Below are 16,123 nucleotides of genomic sequence, written 5' to 3' on the forward strand. Positions count from 1 at the left end.
ATGTTTCATTTCATTTTTATAAATTTTCTGGCTTTACAGAAGCTGGCCCATTCAGAAAAACTTTAAACGCTGCTTTAGCCTCATTCATTTCCAAAATATTCTTGCTTGTTGCTGAATCATATACATTGCTCTTATCTACAGCAATCCACATAACTGGGAAAATGTTACTGTGTGTTCTGGGTTTTCTTCTCTGCATCATATTTCTAACTGGGGAACAGAGCACAGTGGGGATAATTGGACTTACTATAAGGGATATAAACGTCAAGGATTTACTTTTAAATGCTTAAGAGTCTTTCCTGCTGCCAATACCTGCATGGGAATCTTGTGCGCATCAATTAGAGAAAAGTTGTCCTAAAGCAAAGGTTACACCATAGGAGTTCAGCAGCTTCCACGCTGGTGGGTCAGAAAAGCCATCTTCAATTTAGAACAATAATGCAGGTGTTCCGTGTAGTCCGCATTTGACTTGTTAATGAGTGAAAAATGCAGCAGGACTTCAGTTGTGCTTACAGTATTGGTATGTACCCATGGCTGTAAGAGACTGAACCCCACTGCAATTAAAAAAAAGCACTGTTTTTCAGAGGTGCTGATGAGGTTTTGGAAACCTCGGTGACTATCAATGATTTCATAGAATCATTAAGGTTGGAAAAGACCTCTAAGATCATCTAGTCCAACCAAAATTGTGTCTGTTTTTCAAGAAGGGAAGTATTTGTCCATTAAACCTACTGAAAGAGTAGATTTTTGTGTGCAATTTCATAATCAAAGTTCAGACTCAAGGAGGTTCATAAAATATAACTTGGAAGGAAGCATTTCTGATGCAGGACACAATGAAGATTCCAATCCAGGCTACAGTTCACTTTACAAAGTCATGCTTATAGTGCTCTTGGTTAGCAGAGTTGACATCTAGGGTATGGAAGAGGGCACACAAGGCTGGTGGGATGAGTGTGGTCACTTATAGCAACAATAAGTTGTGCCCATATAATACTTATCTGGTAAAAATTTAGTCCACCATTATACTGGCTTGGTGTGGAGTGGGCTCCCATGCCAGGCACAGAGCTGCCTCCTTCATGCCAGCAGGAAGCCAGGGTTCCTCCGAGGCAACGTTTGCTTCCCAGTCCTTTTGCTCAGCTCCTTTGATTTCTGCATCTCACCTGAGTGCTGCTTGGTTAGTTTAGAACCAGAGCGTGCCCAAGCCTGAAATGCAGCCAGGACGTCTCTCCCTGCAATGATGGCACTTGCATGCACTGGGGCCACATCCTACCAGCTCCATGCCAGTGGGAACAGATGGCACTCAGCACTTGGCAGCATTGGGTCCCGGATCCCAGGGCTTTTTGGTTATTATTTTATTTTTTTGTCTAACTACCAAAAATCCCAAGTAGCGAGGCATGAGTGGAAACAAGGCGCAACGAGACGCGCTGCGCAATCCCGACTGCTTTGGTACATTTGCAAAAGTAGCGAGTCCTCTTTGTGAGTTCCCCAGCACACAGCACAAACAGTCCAAGCCTGAGGCTGGGGGACTTTTCAAGCTTGTATCCCTGCTGTGGCATATAACGAACAGACAAAAACCCCTTTCTGCAACCTCCGCTGGCTGCGACATTTGTTGGTGTCTGTGGCTCTGATTCACCCCGCTTTGTGCAACACTGGTACTAATGTAACTGTATTGTGGCAGGAGACTGGAGAGGGCAGCGGATCACTCGCTTGAAAACATGACCTTTTAATTTAAACAAAAGACTTGAAAAAATGAAAGTGGTTCTTAAATGCAGTTTAATCAGTCAGGCGAAAGATGTCTAATGAAGCTGCCAGACAGATTTGTAGCCAGACTGTCACTTTACCCATCATGTTTACAGCCTCCAGTGGTGAGATTAGGACAGGGTGAAGGCTCGGTCTATCCAAATTTCCCCGCTCTGCACTTGCTCCTCTACCATGTCTGTAAGTTTTGACAATTTGACAAATCATTTTGCTGCGTTGTCTCTAGAGCCGGGAGAGCCGAGCGTGGCGTTCCCACCCGTGACCACGGCGGAGCGCAGCCTGACGCGGGGATGGGAGACCCAAAGGGACGCCGCGGTGCTGCAAAAACAAGGTAAACCCTTTCTGCTTTATGTCATTCTATTCCTGAGGGAGATGTGCTAAAGCCCCTGCCCCTTCTGCAAGGACAGATAAATTGTTTCGGAGCGATTTTTACCATCTCTATTCCCTCTGCTGTGTATCGGAGGACTGTTTTTCACCAGGATCTCTATTTCATAGATTCACATTAGTGAATTCATAGAATCACAGAATGGCTTGGGTTGGGAGGGATCTCAAAGATCATCTAGTTCCAACCACTAATTCTTACTTAAAGCTACTGAGACGATGCAGTTATGAATCAGGCCATGCAGTTGTTGCTATTTCAGAAGAAACCTAAGAGCAGACCAGCTTTAATGAGAAATAAATTGTAATCCATCCCCACCATTAAAATTCACACGTATGTGGCTATCGAAGCAGTGATCACGCATTGCTCACGCAGATTTACAGTCGGCTCTCATTTACATTTTGGGAGGTAAAATGAGTATTTATTTCACAGGGAATATTTACGACCCAAGAAGTTTTTGTGGCTGCCTGTTGTAGGAACCAGCCCCTCTGCTTATCCACAGGCTGAACACAGCTCAGACACGCGGTGCCTGAGCTCCCTGCACCGCTGCGGCACTGAACTTAGGCTTGAACGGGAGGAACTGCCTCTCTGCAAGATGAGAGGGGATTCATTTTCCATGCTAGCTCTTTCCTGGGGGGCTTTGCCAAGAAGAGAAAAACCACTTGCAGTTTTATGTCTTTTCACCATTTTTTTTTTTTTTTAAAGAACATCAAAGTTATCACTCCTGCTTTCTCACCATAATCCTGCAAATCCTAATGTATGTCTCCCAGTCTTTTCATACTAAAAGCATGAGTGCATGTGTTCTGCAGCATTTCAGAGGTCGCAGACAGTTTCCTCATTTGCATACGCACTGTGGCACTAAAAGAGCCAAACCAAGGAAAGTAGTTCAAACTCAAACATATGGGTTTTTTCTTGGGTACTTTAAAGCCGATTATTATTTTTAAAGTTACTTATGTGACGTGATGTCTAATTCTGCTTCAGTGGAACAAGACGACTGGACAAAAATGACTTTTCCAGGGTTTTTTTTTTTTTTGCCTCCCTCTTTCCCTGAACACTTTCTTCAAACTTTCATGCTTAGCAAAAAACTCCCCTGTAATTGTCTTGTCATGATTATAGTTTTTCCCATTCACTGCCGCTTTACATGGAAGCCCCGGGAAAAGAATTCTTAAAAATTAAATTTCATGCTTGCATGTGTTTCTGTGATCTGCAGGGTGTATGATCTCCAAGTGGAAAACTTCTCTAAAAATAAATGGATTACCCTTGCTCCGACGCTGTCTGATGTCTGCGGAGCAGATACCGCCGCTCGCCTGTGATCTCCCGCCCACCGCAATCGGGGTGACAGGCGTTGAGGCGAGGGCCGGGCCATGGCGTGGGCTGGGGGAGCAGGGCCGGCTCGCTGCTGGAGGACAAAGGGTTGGCCTTCCCCACACAGCAAGGGGAAGAGCCTCGTCGCGTGGTTCGTGGGGAGGGCCAACAGCTTTCCACACCGAACGCCATCTTGGGGATTATCTGCCACGCAGTCCTTCTCCACAGAGGGGTTGGGTTGAGCGGCTCGGTTTGGCCAGTTCATTGGAGGTGTTGGTTCAGGGATCAGCCGTGGCACAGCTTAGGCAAGGCAGCACCCAAGCCCTGAGCAACAATCAGAGGGCCTCCATGGGGCCTGATGGCCTGCCCCCTCGGCCTGCACGGCTGCCTTTCCTCCGCAGCGCCCGGCCCTGCGCTGGGCCTGCAGGTGGTATTGCAGCGCAAGAAATAAGTACCGATAGTGGCCAAGGGATCCACTTTCAAGATTTTCCTTCTTATCTTGCAGCCCCATCTTACCAGCCTTCTTCCCACGTGAGCGCACCCTTTTGACCTCACTGGAGTGAGGAGTTGCAGATGCAGTGCAAGGCGTCGTGAACACCCTCCTCTTTCCCTGCTGTCTGGCTGTTTTGTGATAGATTTTCTGCTTCAAAGCTAGAAATGACTTTGCAAGCCCTTGCTCCTGCGATGCCACCCAGCAGCGACACTGCCAGGCGAGACACTGGTGCCCACAGGAAGACGCAGCGTGTCCCTCATTGGCATGGCTGCATCAAGTCTTGACCCACATAAGTAACATTCCCTCGAGGGCCACCTTGAAAAGGGATTAGGTAGAAATGGGGAGAAAAAAAACAGAGCAGCTGATAGCAGTAACACATTCGCAGGAGCGGGAAGGCTGGTCCGGTGACTGAATACCAGACTTGGACTCTGGAGATCAAGGTTTAATCCTCCATTCTTCCACAGATGTTGGCAAGTCACCTAATCTCTCAGTGCCTCAGTTCCCCATCTGTAAAAGGCAGATAATGGTGGTTCTTTTGTCTGCACTGTCTGCTTAGATTTCTAAGTTTTTGAGGGCCAGGGATGCTTCTTCAGGAGAGTGTATACAGCACCTACCTCTGTAGGGGAAATTGTACTGGAGCCTTCCATGCTACAAATGATGATTAATAATAATATCAGTCCTTTAATTGTCAGGGAACTCGTGCTCTGTTGCAACAAAATTAACAATTAGTACATGATCGGAGCTTTAATTGAAGCTGAATAAATAATACTTTGTGTAACTTAATGGGCATTTACAGAAAACTTCTCCATGGAGCCTGAGGGCAATCTAATTGTGAAGTGTCATCTTCAGATGTCCACAGCAACAAATCCTATCCCGTAATGTTTGAGAGCTGTTTTCAAGTTGTGTGGCAAGGCAGAAGTTGTACTGAGGGCATTTCTACCAGCTGCACCATGGTTCTTCCCAGCCCACCGAGCATTCAGGAGAAGCCCAACAAACCACAACAGTGGGAACTTCTCCATTGCCCACAAAGCCTGGGATGAATTGTGTTGTTATTACACCTATCACAGCCCAAACCACCCAGCCTACTTTCAGACAGCAGTCACCTACAGTAACTATTTCTAGAACTTCTCCTTTGCTGCCAAGCTCTGAGATGTAAGTTTAATATTTTGAAGACCATTCTCCCTTCGTTCCAAGGGGAAAGAATTGGTATCTGCTCTGATTATACTTAGCATGTACTGGAGTCTTCTCTGAGGTTAAAAGGAAATTTCAGCAGGTAGGATTATCTCCAACAAGTATTATATCCTGCCAAATTGTGTTTGGATTTTGCTAGACTTATTTACTTGTTCACAACACCCAGGGAAGCAGAGACTTTTTTCCTATAAAGAATTTGACTCTGTTTGAAGACATGGGAGTTGTGTTTTCAAGATGAATCAGACTCAGATTGACTTTGGGATTTGACATATTATTGATTTACTGACTAACCTTGCTGTTCTGCTGGACATGCTGTGACTTTTGTGAGCGACACTGAGCTATTACAAGGCTTCAGGAATGCTTTCTGGTGGCATGTTTGGTTTAGGACAGTTCAGCTGAGGCTTTTGTGATTAACTGCTTTATAGCTGCATCTTGGCTCCTGCCTTGTCTCCAGATTTGTTGGGTGTGCTGAACCACTCCCTGCCTTTCCTCGCTCTCTCCATCCAGTGTCTTATCCTGTCTCCTCCTCTGACTCTTTCCAAGAACAAGAACCTCAGTGAAAGAACAGGCCAGGCTTTTTGGGATGGGATGTGATGCCTTTACTAATGCTTCTGCAGACTTCAGCCTGTGGTCCTTCATCCAGCTCTAATTTCTGCTGTTGCTGTTCTCCTGTGCTTCTCTGTCTTACGCTTGTCTCTGCTTTCCAGCTCTTCCCATATTGCTGTCCAGTCCTGCAACCCACTTTAATCAATGCAAAGCAGGCGTGTTAGTGAGCTTCAGGTCTCTCGGTCTGCTTTTCTTTGTCTCACCACCTGATGTAGGTTTTTTGTGCTTGTTTTCCATATCTACAGTGGGTGACTATGATTTATTTGTCTTTTAAAGGTTGATCTAAGTGGAGAACTGATGGTAAGCGTCTGCCACAGCTGTATCTTATACCTGCAAATCCTCTTTCATGTAAAGGGTAGGGGGCTCTGAGCCTGCTACAGACACAGCATAGTCCTAACAAAGAGGAGAGAGTGGAGTAAGTGGAGCCATTGCCTTTCCAATGGGTTATTTGTCACCACAATGGAGTAAATGCCCCACAGTTTATGTTCTGTGTGCACAGGATAAGCCTTAACTAGTCCCGATTAGGTGCAGACTGAAAAAGATGGGAAGAAAATTACAGATAGTTTTATTTTTAAATTTCAAGTTCCGATTTTCTGTGTGTAATTACACTGAAACACGTGAGGAAGGAGGTAGTGATTTAGCAGTTAGCTGCAAATTATGATGAAATAAAAAAAAAAAGTCATCTTTGCCCAACAGCTCTGGTTCAAATGCTCTCATTTCTTTCAGCAAAACCGCTGTCATGCCCCCTGCCCACAGTAGTCTGTATTCTTGGCATCCTCGTTGTCCCATGGGGTTCTCGTTTTGGCATGCTCCCACTCCCATGCGGTACTATTTTCTTCCCTCCAAATAAAAAGAACTGGGCATTTGTAGGGATGGTGGGTGAAAATAAATCCTGAAAACATTTATACTTTTTTCCATGGAGGAGAATTTCTAATCAGCTGTGATTTATAGTTCGTTGCTGCACTGGGGCTTTTAAAACATCAGATGTATTAGATCTAGCCAATATAGGCCAAGTCATTGTGAGAGATGAAAATTCTACCTAGATCTTAAATCTTTCCTGGCAGTGACAGATGCCAAAGCCTTTCTGGCAAAAAATATACAATTGTTTTGTCAAAGCTCACTTTATAAATACCTTTTGCTGGAATGATGATGCTTTGTATGAAACACATTGCAGAAAACTGACAGCGAGGATGGGAAATGCTGACCTAGTTTTATCCAGAACAAAAACAGGATTTATTTTTTTTGTACAATTTTTCTCTTTTTCTTTTCTTTTTTCCCTTGGAAGAAAAGAGAGTTCCGTAAATGCTAGTGCTTAGGGACTGCAGAAGCTGGAGGATGGGAGGAAAGAGAAACACCTTTATGGTCAAAAGCTTAATAATTCTGCTATGACTGTTGGGCAAGCTGATGGGGCCAACTCCACATGGTCAAGTCCCAGTACTTCTAATTGTTTTAACAGTCTTCAGCCCTACAAAATACCTTCAGCTTCTGCTGAAAATTGCAGGCAGGCCTAGGTTTTCAGAAAAGGAAGATTAGAAGAATATTAATTGAGACATCCTCTTTAACTAAGGGGGGGGTTGTAGGCCTAGGCCCTGTTTTGAGTCCAGGGTGTGTTTATCTCTATGTACATCTCTGTGTACATCCTAGACTGTTCTTACACCAGAGCACAAGCTTTGATGTTTAGCTGTGTGGTAATCCTGGGCACCATCCTAGGGATCTTTGTACTCCTTTTGCTGAATGTCAAGTGGATTCCTTCTGATTCCCAACTTGAAAACACTGTCGTCCTTTTGCTTTTGTGTGAAAAATAGTAGCTTTCTCTAGGCAGGTAGCTCAGTAAGCGCAAGAAATCATGTTTCTGGTAAGGGATAAAGCGAATTCATAGGACAAAACTCCAGCAGGACTATAACCCACCAAAGTAAAACTTCCAGACATACCAAGGGAACACACTTGTGTGCTTGCTTTCCTTTTTCTATTAGGTTTCTGCTACTTTGCATGTGAGCACGGGGATGTTGAGCTAGATGGGACTTCAACCTGACCCAACTGGTCATTCACTTGTCCTTTATTTTAAAGAGACCTCCATGCTCTCCCAGGTACTACTGGTGTTTTGGCTGGTTTGGTTCAAGTCCCCTCACTACAGCTTCTGCTTTGCCATGAGCTCCAGGATGCTCTCAAGTACAAGCCATGCTTTGTGTGATGAAGGGGGCAGGATCTGAGGCAGCCTCACCAGCAGTTTGGATAGCAGGTACGTACAATCTATAAGCACAAGGGGATTTGATAAAGCTCCAGTGGTGTCAAGGAGAGAGGGAGTTAGCTTGAGAGGATAACTAGGCAGAAGACATCCTTCCAGGAGAATTCATAAATGACAGAAATTGAAGATCAACCAAAACTTTCCTTCTTAAATTTGATAAAGGAGTATTTAAAATTATCGTATGCAATGCAGGAGAAGCATAATATTAGCTAATTTCTCGTTTTTAAAAAACATTTAGAGCCTTACAAGTATTTGGGTTTTATCATATTTGCATTCTTTCCCGTGATTTTTTGATACTTAAACCAGACATATCTTCCAGAGCATTCCAGGTCATTAACATTCACTCTCTCTCCTTTTTAATCTCTCGCCTAGTTGTCAGCCTCAAGTGTGAGTTCCTCCTTGGAATGCCGTTCCTTTATTGCTTATTGTCAAAAATGTTTTCGCTTGGAATTTTCCCCGGCTGGTGACATAGTAGGCTATCGCTGTGGGTCAAAGTTTGCATATCAAGCCATCAGTTTTCATCATTGTGTTTGTCATGAGCAGAGGACGTTTTTATTAGATGAAACAATAACGGAGTAAAATGCATTGAAATTCAGCCTGCCTGTGGCAAGCTGTAAATGAGTACATCTTCTGGTAGAAGAGAATTGTTTGAAGCATCTTAAATGTTAGATTATTTATGTTTGATGCCACTGTTTTAATTTTTTTCTGTTCTTACATTATCTTTCATATTTCAAGAAAGGGTTTTTAGTAATGTTAAAGATACTCACATTCTGCTAATTCCTGTTTGTTGGTTCTTGAGATCTGAACCTGTGGTTGTCATGCACTGAGGTCTATACAAATATCGTAAAAAAAAATATATCAGATCAAGACAGTTTATAATTATGACTAGACAAGAAATTCTCCAGAATTTTCCATGATAAGATATTTTTGGTAAGTTTGTTTAGTTTCCTCAAGAATACACCGAGCTTTTTAGAAAACTGCATCCTTTGTACTCTGCATTTCCCATTACCAGAAGGCCTGGGACAGACTGTCATTTGGAGACATTTTTTAGATTAAATGTTACAGAGTTCTTAAGCAGTCAGTGCAAATAACTGGCTTTTATTCAGGAAAAACTGGATTTCATTTTATAAAGAAACCATAAATCCAACCTCCAACCCACTGCACGGTGTTAAGTGCTCTCCACACAAATGTTACCTTTTTCTTCACACATTCAGGGGCTTTAAGGGCAAATTTTCCAGGCATTTCAGGTGGTGAAGTTACTCCTTCAAGACTAAGTGCTCCAGATGGGGGTTCACAAGGGCAGATCAGAGGGGGACAATCCCCTCTCTGCCCCACTGCCACCCCTCCATCGACACAGCCCAGGACGCAGTTGAGCTTCCAGGCTGCAAGTGCACACTGCTGGATCACATGCAGCATCTCATCCACCAGGACCCAAAGTCCTTCTCGACAGGGCTGCTGTCTGTACACACAGCTGCAACTATCCTGACCCAAGCGTAGCACTTTGCACTTTTCCCTGTTGAACCTCATTAGGTTTGTGTGGGCCTTCTTCTGAAGGCTGTCCAGGTCCATCTGGATGGCATCCCTTCCTTCTGTTCTACCACCTACGCCACTCTGCCTGGTGTTATCTGCAAACTTGCTGAGGGTGCACTCGTTCCCACTGTCTGTATCCTTGATAAAGATATTGGACCCCTGGGGGACACTAGTCGCGATCAGCCTCCACTTGAACTTAGAGCCATTGACCACAATGGCATCTTGTGCTCAGCCCCATCAAGGTCATTGCCTTTTTAATTTCCCTACATGCTGAATGAGGAGAATGGCAGAACATGGAGAGAAGAAAGGGCTGTTTTCTAAGCCACACAGTGCTATTCAGGGGTGCTGGACACCCTTTCAAAGGCACCAAGATGTTGAGAAGATCTGGTGTGATCAGTCATGTTGCTGATTTGGTATGTCAGTACGCTTCACAGTGAAATCAAAATGGGGACACATCTGAAAAAGTAGATAGTCTAATGAGTAAGACATTTTGTAAATAAGACCAATTAAAAATCAAAAACAGTACACATCTGAAAAGGCAGATAATATGGTGAGTAAGACATTTGGTAAATAAGAGCAAATAATGATGTTCTAAACCTCAACCCAACACACTCGTGTCAACACTTAATGCTCTCACCCACAACAGGTTTATACAATTTTTTAAATACAGCTTGGTGTTACTTTCTTTTCTTTATGAAAAACATTTTGTTGCCTTCTGAGCAAGTATTTAACTTCACTTTTGGGGATGCAGTAGTATCAAGCAGAGGAAAGTACAGTCTGCCCTTTTTTTTTTTTACATTTAGAGTACTTGAAGAAGAGATGGAAATGCTTTTGTGTTCTTTTCTGTCAGAAGTGTTACTAGGACAGACTTTGCAACAAGGCAGGGGTCAGTGTTTGAGCATGTTCTCAGCATCCTTGGACAGAGATCCTGCTTCCACTGAAACCCCCCATGTGTTTAGCAGAACAGTGAGGGACAGTACTGCTATTACAGACATGTGTGACCCACCAGATGCTTTGACAATATCCTTTGGAGTTCAAATGGACAAGTGGTCTGGGGGAGGTGGGGAACAGCGTGGTAGAACTAGCATGCATGGGTATAGGGTGAGTTAAGAAGGGGACCAAAGTGTCTTGAATCCCCTGGGGCTGGGTGGCAAAATGTTTAAAACAGATGCATAAATAGAAAATGCCAAAGCACATCTTGCCTAACGTATTGTCTGCAGAGAACTTCCCAATAGGTTTAAATTCAGCCAAAGACAATACCTTGGTACCTAAATAATCTTTTTTTATTTTGCAGGCTTTAGAGTTCTGAGGCAAATAGGTCCACTTTGAGAGGCGGTCCCAGAGTTGTGTGTACCCCTTTGCTTTCATGGATTCAGCATTGTGAGTCTGGGTGGTCCTTAGATCTGACATGCTGCACATCCCAAACCAGATCATTTTATTCATTTAAAATCGGTGTAAAGTTTGTGATCTTAAAATGTCTTACTGTTTGTGATTGGAAAACTTCAAGATCTGGAGAATTCCTCAGGGTTTTCTGGATGTTTCTCACTAAAATCTATCACTTTCAATATTATAAATAAATGTTCACCTGTTTTCTAGAAATTCTCTGTCTATTTTCAAGGCTTTTTGGTAGGTCTTTCTCCAGGGGTCAAAAGGCACCTTTTTTTTCTTTAGTTTAAAGAACCACCTAAAATCCCCTGTCTGGACAAGTGCAATAGACAACAATTAGTCCAGTCAGAATTGCTGCCTGACATTTTTTACATTGCAATGCAAACTAATCTCTGCAGAGCTCAGTGCACAATTCACATGATGCTTGATGCAGTTTTTTTTTTTTTTTTTTTCTGATGGAGGAATTGCTGAAAATGCACTGAATTTTCTCAAATGTACTTGCTCTTCAAACTCCTTTCAGAGCGTTCTTGGAGGGCTTTTTGTTTGTTTGTTTAATGCACAACTTGCTGTTAGGAACTGAACCTTTCAGCTCAGCGGTGGCTGATGACAGATGTCACCCAGCAGTGCTTCTCTACCAGCAGTGGCTGCGTGTGACTCTCAAGGCCAAGTTTCTAGTTTCAGCACACGAAGAAAAGGAAATGTGGATTTTCTTAACACAGCGTTTCAAGAGAAGGTGTAGAAAATTTGTGTTTGATCAGTTCTTGTTTGAGGGAAATGCGAGATCGGGCTGCTCCTTGGCAGTGAAAAATGAAAGTGGAATAACTAGGAGAGTAATTCATTCAGAAATAGGAACAAAAAGCAAAATATAGTACTCCAAGTACTCTACGGTTTGAGCTTTATTTCAGAAGTACAGTACATATTGGCATGACAGCAGGCTGGAGTATTATTAGTGTTTAGTTTTAGTACCTTTTTCTCATTGAATACATTTTGGGATTGTTTTCATAAAGCCACATGTTGGAGATGTTATGACACGTGGGGGGTGTCATGCAAGACACAGAGCTATACAGTCAGAAGAGTCTTATGAACCCAGTTCCTTGGCATTTTCTGGAATCATAATAACAGAAACATTTTGCTGTGTAGGCAGACCTTTTCCTACACTGGGTCACAGCACTTCATCTTCCAGGAGACAGTTTCCCCCCCAGATGACCTCTTTGTCTGGCAAGTAAACACCTGGGAAATTACCTATATCAGCAAATCCAGCTATAGGTTTTGATAAGGGAAATATCTACTGCGAACTCAGCGCTTTGGTAGTGATTAGGGATGGATTTATTCCACTTTCAGGGTAGTTCACTTTGTTCTGCCACCCTGCAGTTCTTTCAGAAGGGGTCTGTCTATTTTGCTGCATTTTGCTGAGTACGTCGTGGGAAATACCTGCTTATTTAATTCATGCTCTTACCAAAACGGGTACTTTTATTTTTGTCTGTGGGCTTCTGACATTTTAAAGGCAAAAGGAAATGTAGAGTGAGTCCAGTGTGGCTTCCTGTATGGCACAGGATGTAGTGCTTCATCCTAGGATTCTTGCCTCAAAACTCTAAGTGTTGGTGGATCTGAGCATATCATGAAATCATACCAGAGAATCATAGAATGGCCTAGGTTGGACGGGACCTTACAGATCATCAAGCTCCAATCCCTGGCATGGGCTGGTTGCCCCCCACCAGCTCAGGCTGCCCAGGGCCCCATCCATGGCCTTGGGCACCTCCAGGGATGGGGCACCCACAGCTCTCTGGGCAGCAGAGCCAGGGACTCACCGCTCTAAAGAAAGTATCTTTAAGGAAAATATCCACAACTCCCAGTTTCCATAATTCCCCATCTAATACAAAATCCCTTAAGGGTGCAAACTGAGTGCACATGTGTAGAGGACCTCATGATCATGAGGCACTTTGAATATGAATCTGACTTTCTTAGTTACAGGAATTAAGAAAGAAAACCTGGAAGTGTCTTAGCGTGCTTCTATTAAAAATGCAGAGAAAGTTTTGCAATGTGGGAAGTGACAGGGTTATAAATGTGTTTGTGTTTATCTGGGAGGGTCGGAGGGCAGAATACCTCTTGGTATTGCAAAAGGTTTGCAAAAGTAGAACAAAGAAATAATCCTAAAATCATAGAACCATAGAACGGCTTAGGTTGGAAGAGACCTTACAGATCATTGAGCTCTAGCCTCCCTGCTGTGGGCTGGTTGCCCCCCACCAGATCAGACTGCCCAGAGCCCCATGCATCCTGACCTTGGGCACCTCTCAGGATGGGGCAATCTAATATGTAGATAAACACTGCAAAAATAAAAATTATGGTATAGTTTATCATTTAATGGATAAATACAGCTTCAGCTGTAAGTGTACACGTTGAGACAGTGCTTACAAATGAATGAAAGGAGAAGCTGCTACCCTGATCCAGGGAAAGGGCATGCCCTGTAAACAAATGCATATGCAGTCTCAACAAATTCATTGAGCGAAGAATTAAACTCAGCATCAGTAATGCAAGGAAGGAAGAAAGATTGTATGATAATGAAAGATATGACCTGATGCAGTTATCTTTGCTCCTATCGTAAGCAGCATCAAAAAATAAATAAAAAAAAAAGAATCTAAATCTCATCAATAAGAACAGTGTTGCACACCTGGGGTCTAAACATCTGGGAAGTGCTGTATTAGTGAAACCATCTCCAGGCTTACAGGGTGGATGAAAACTGAAAGCACCAGCCACCTGCAATTTTAAATCGCTAATTTGGAAAGATGTCTCTGTGCCATCCAATTTCAAAAGCACCGTACAAGCTGCATAGTCATTGCTATTACTGTGATCCTAACGTATTCGCATCTCGGTGTACAGGGATTTAGATGCGCACAGCAACTCTGTGTCTTAAGATGAGACTCTGTGCCCCTCAGAATGCTTTTAATTCCTAACCACTAGGGGTTATAGCCCCTCTTGATGTGCTAGGATTTATATCCCTAACTCCTGGTAATACTCATGGGAATTGCGTGCATGAATCACCATTGAACAAGATGAATCCTCGCAATGTTTAGTTTCTGGAGTTTTCTCATGTTTCACATCCATTGCATTTCTTGTAGTTATTAGCAGCCCCACAGGCTGTTGATGAGAACTATTAAGTACCTGTGTACACCCAGGTGAAATTCTATTATTCTTAAGGTAGGAAATTGTTTTGAAGCAAAGCAGTATTTTGTGGGCATTGATAATGACATGAAAAGGAGTACCTGAGTAGGGTGACGCTTCCAAATGATCTGCAAAGTTACATTCTAATCACCATCTAGGCTTGCAGCTCTAGCCAAGAGAGAAAGCACGGCTAAAGTCTGGTGGGTGATTCTTCCATTCTATGAAACCGCATTCAGAATGTGTGTGCAAAATGGCTGTTGAAGTGCTGAAGAAAGCAGGCTGCATGTAGAACTGTTATGATAACCTTAATTCAAGTTGTACTTACACAGAGTTACTCGTATCTGTGGTTTTCCAATGGCCAGTCTCTGCTTGTACCCACCAGTCATGACCTCTTTGCTCCTAGGGAGTAGTGCAGTTGCACCTGAGAAGTTCTGGATGCTGTAAAATATGCTCCCTTCCTCCTCATCCCCTGGAGTCTTGTTAATCTAAGTCCGTGCCACTGCTACCCAGCAAACATGAAATGAACCTCCCACCCCACACTGTATTGGTTCCAGTTTATTGCCTCCTGTTGGCTGAGCTCCCACTCCTGAGCAAGCTCTGTGAAGTCAGCTCAACTCCAACTAACAGCTTCATCAAATTGTTTGGATTCTGGGGCCATGCAGGTCTGCCTTCTCATGGTGAACAGGCGTCAGGATCGCAGGATGAAATGCTAAAATGCAATAAGTAAAGCTACATCTCCAAGTCCTTTCTTCATGAAAGATCAGCTCCTCTCTGGCCATTTCTAACACCTCTGTGAAATCCAAAGATAAACTTATTAGGCAACATTGCTTTGAGTGCCAGCAGCACACAGATAACACACAGCTTTTCCCATTTGCCAGCATGCAGAGATACATCCTTCACATCAGGACAGCCTTGTGAAGGAAGAAGAGCTCATTGAAGCTGAATCTTAGTGAGGGAGAGGTAATGCTGTTGCTCAGAGGAAAAGATTTCAAAGAGTATGCAGCTGTAGCTCTGTCTTTTTTTGTTGAAGGCATTCGTTCAGCTCAGCCTTCCCTGACACTAATCTCTTCCATAGCAGTGTGCAGAAGTAATAGTCTCTTCTGTTTCTTTCCAGCTCTTCGTCTCTGTTATATCTCCTCTCCTGGTGACCTCATCTGGTTACTGTAGAATTTTGCCACTTGGCAGGACAAGCAGCATTCTGAGAGATCTATGCGTGAAATCATCAGCATTTGAAAATTCCAGCTATAAGATATGCAATCAGGTGTCTCCTTAATGACACCAGCTATTCAACTGCATCTACCTCCAGACCTTCAAGTGGCTTCTCAGAGAATTTCAAGCCCAGTTCATAGTCTGTTCTTTGTTGACAGAGTTCAACAAGCCCTGTGAGAAGGAGACTAGAGAAACACAGAAAAACGTTCAAGACTCCATGAGGACCATCTTCAAGCATCTTACTCCTTTGAACAGTGGATCTGTGTATAATAGGTGAAACCACAGAATCATCACAGAATCATAAAATGGTTTGGGTTGAAAAAGACCTCAAAGACCATCCTGTTCCAACCCCCTGCCATGAGTAGGGTCACCAACCACTAAATCAGGCATTAGATCAGGTTGCTCTGGTTCCCATCCAACCTGGCTTTAAACACCTCTAGGGATGAGGCATCCACATCTTCCCTGGAAATCCCTAGGTGAGAAATAAAACTTCCCTGGAAGCCAGCCTAAGTGCAAAGCTGAGCCCTTGAGTAAGAAATTACTTCCACAAAACTCACTTGCATCTACTCCAAGGCCTTTCTTCAAGCTCACCTTCTTTTGTACCTTAATCACACGATGTATGAACTCCCTTTCTCAAAAGAACCCAACCAATGCAACAAACACCAGTGAAAGGAAAAGGAGCAAAGAGCAAACAGCTTTTTCCAGTGATGGGGACAACATAAGAAGCAGTATAAGGTGAGAACTGCGTAAGAATGAAAATCTATGCTTATGGTCTCAGTGCAACTATTGCTTCTTAAGGTAGGTATATTCACCTTGATCCTTTCTCAGGTACTGTACTTGCACATAGTAGCTGAGTTGCACCAGAGTTCATGCC

The 16,123-nt window shown here is 43.4% G+C and overlaps 1 long non-coding RNA gene across 1 annotated transcript in view; it reads left to right on the plus strand.

Moving 5' to 3' along the window:
* The window catches only part of LOC110401171, a 122,895-nt gene that overhangs the window by 66,013 nt on the left and 40,759 nt on the right, over positions 1-16,123 (plus strand). Inside the window, exons 7-8 of the long non-coding RNA XR_002440298.1 lie at positions 1,973-7,959; positions 15,155-15,984. This is a non-coding gene — a long non-coding RNA (uncharacterized LOC110401171). The remainder of the gene's footprint in view (positions 1-1,972; positions 7,960-15,154; positions 15,985-16,123) is intronic.

The sequence above is a fragment of the Numida meleagris genome, chromosome 6 (assembly GCF_002078875.1).
Source record: "Numida meleagris isolate 19003 breed g44 Domestic line chromosome 6, NumMel1.0, whole genome shotgun sequence".
Taxonomy (NCBI): Eukaryota; Metazoa; Chordata; class Aves; order Galliformes; family Numididae; genus Numida; species Numida meleagris.